This window comes from Ambystoma mexicanum, chromosome 2q (genome assembly GCF_040938575.1).
Source record: "Ambystoma mexicanum isolate Mex_15411 chromosome 2q, UKY_AmexF1_1, whole genome shotgun sequence".
NCBI classification, from domain to species: Eukaryota; Metazoa; Chordata; class Amphibia; order Caudata; family Ambystomatidae; genus Ambystoma; species Ambystoma mexicanum.
In genome coordinates, this window is record NC_090924.1 from 639,703,573 (window position 1) to 639,706,324 (window position 2,752).

The following is a 2,752-nucleotide window of genomic DNA, read 5'->3' on the forward strand; positions in this document are numbered from 1 at the left end:
GCATAGGGAGTTCTTTGTGGGAACAAAAGTGTTGTACCTTAATGGGGAGTCACTCCCAGTAAACTCCCACTTGTCCAGACCCCTAGGGAGGGTCTTGTGAAGCAGGCTCACCTCCCTAGCCTCAAGGGCGGTAAGGTGAGAATACACTCGATTCGTCACAAGTAGTCAACGTTTGTCGTGGTGTAGTACGAATAAAATGGAAACGTTGCCTACCTGACTGGGGTCTGCGTGACGATTCCGGGAATTGTGCTAATAGATCATGGAGGTCTTCCTGCTGTTGAAAGGGCAGGTTTTTAGGAACTCATTGAACTTCTTGTTCTTAGTCAGTTAAGAGAGTGGCCATGGTAACAGTAGTATTCTCAAAGGGGTCGATTTTCCATTCCTTTAAGAGATCGACAAGATAGATTTTAGTCTTTTGACATAGGACTTGCTAGGTGACTATGTACTTTAGAGGGCTCATTTATCCTGTAGCACCTTTTGGCGCTCCTGGGATCTACCTAAATGATGTTTTATGATTTACCTGACTGTGGCCATGTGGGTCGTAAGTTTCTGAGCTGTCTGAGATATGAGTACGATAGCCTCTTCCCTCTTCCCTTTCCTCTCAGGTTTCCTTCAGCACGTCTATGACATCTTGCGGTTCCCTTCCATATATAATACTTTGAAGGGGGAGTATCCCAAGGATGCCTGGGGGGTTTTCCTTACTGGCAAAAAGAGCTGAGGGAATCATGACATCTCAATTACGACCATTGGTTTGTACTAACTTGTGAAGGATCCTCTTGAGAGTTTGATTAAATCGCTCCACAAGCCCATCTGAGGGTGGTATACCAGGGGTTGTAATGTTTTTATTTGCAGGATTTCCTTTACCTCCTGCATGATTTTAGGCATAAAGGTAGTACCTTGGTCTGTGAAAATCTCTTTAGGGAATCCGGCTTGGGAGCGAAACGGTAGTAAATGGTTTAAAATGTGTCGGCTGAGAGCAAGGATTGCGGCGTGCTGCTGCGGCCTTGTTACTTAGTCCGCCATGGCTGTGCAAATGTGGGGGCGCACAGCGGCAGCAAGCAAGGCCCAGGGAGCGAGGCGGACACCCGAGCCGAGCAACCATTGTGTTTTTCAAGGCATCCCGCAGCAGTACTGCTGTAACAGACCACACAATTCTCACATCATTTTTAGTAACCCTGAAAATGCCCTGAGATGGACTTCTCGACTGACGAGATGCTGTTGGGGGACTTTTTGTCCCCCCCTCAACCAGTCGTCGTTGGCGGCTGAGGACACCTTGGGTCTCCTAGATGACTGCTTCGAGGCGGCAGGGCCCCGCCCATCACCAGAGTTTTCCAGCCTCAAGACGAAAGATGTTCTCTCTGATTGGCTGTCTGTGGATTCCCTCCTCCACACCACAGTCAGAAGTGAGGAGGATGCTTTCTTTGGCATGGATTAGATGGTGGAGAAGATGGACCTCAAACTGTTTGATGACTTTGATTCTCTATTCGGAACAGAGAATATGTCTCGCCAGCCGATCTCATGGCAGCGTTGCAAGACTCCTGTGATCTGCTAGATGACACACCTTTCCCTATGGCACTGGGCATTCGGCCAGTTTCTTAACCATTAAATTATTCCCCCAAGTCTGGATTGATGACTGATCAAGTGACCCCAGTCACCATTTTTTTCTCCCCCTTGGATCCCACCCCAGAACATGTGGAGCTCTCAAGCCGTTCAGTATTTGCTCTATCTCTTAAACAGGAGACCTCAACACCTGAGCATTATGTATTCTCTCCCTCCCACTCAGCCATGACAATTCCTTTAGCCTCGAGCTAGGCAGTGAAGTAGATATCTCTGAACACCAGAAGATGGCATCATCTAAATGTGAGAGTGAGGGAGAGGTCTCGGATGATAGCGGAATATGTCAAGGAGCCCCGATTCCTACATTTTCCCCCCAAAATCAAGAACTTCTTTTTCAATAGAGTCCTCTATGAGCCAATGCTTAAGTCCCTCTTATTTGGAGCAGCCCCAACTAAGCCCAGCTTCAGTAAAACCTGGCCTAAGCATAGAGACAGCCATCTCTGTGAGACAAAAGCCCTATGACCCCACGATTGATGACAAAGTGTTAGCAACAGTGAAGGTAGCTGGCGGTGAGAGGAAACTAGACAAAAAAAAAAAGATGGAGCAGAACAAGACTGCAGCCACATGCTATCGACAGAGGAAGAGAGATGAGCAGGAAGCCATCTAGGCTGAGCGCTGTGAGCTAGAAGACAAGAACGATGTCCTACAGGAGAAGGTGGACTCCCTTGTGAAGGAGATCCAGTATCTGAAGGACCTGATGGAGGAAGTGCGAATGGCCAAAAGCAAACGTTCAAAATGCATAAAGTAGTTATGTATGGTGTGTGTGTTGTGTGTATATAGAATGCTGGTTGTGCTAGTATGGTGTAGGGTATACCAGGCTAAATACATTGTTTTTTAGTTACAAAATAAATAATAATAATGTTTTGGCTAGTGTTGTTCCTTTGTGGAAATACTTTGTGATACCAAGTAGCGTAGTCCACTATGACTAAGATGAATTTATTCCCCAACTTAGATGATATGATATGATATGATATATGATGGGGCATGTATAACGTGCATGTACACAAGTGTTTCTAATGTCCCTACAATGTCCACCGCAATCCTGGAGAAGTGGAATTCAATAATAGGGAGTGGTTGCAATGGGGCGCGGGGTACTGGAGTAGCTGCCATTTTCTGAAGCAACATATATTTTCAC

At 46.4% G+C, this 2,752-nt stretch overlaps 1 pseudogene; it reads left to right on the forward strand.

The window, feature by feature from the left end:
- The first annotated feature begins 1,021 nt into the window (after positions 1 to 1,021).
- LOC138568792 (cyclic AMP-dependent transcription factor ATF-4-like) lies at positions 1,022 to 2,365 on the forward strand (annotated as a pseudogene).
- The last annotated feature ends 387 nt before the right edge of the window (positions 2,366 to 2,752 follow it).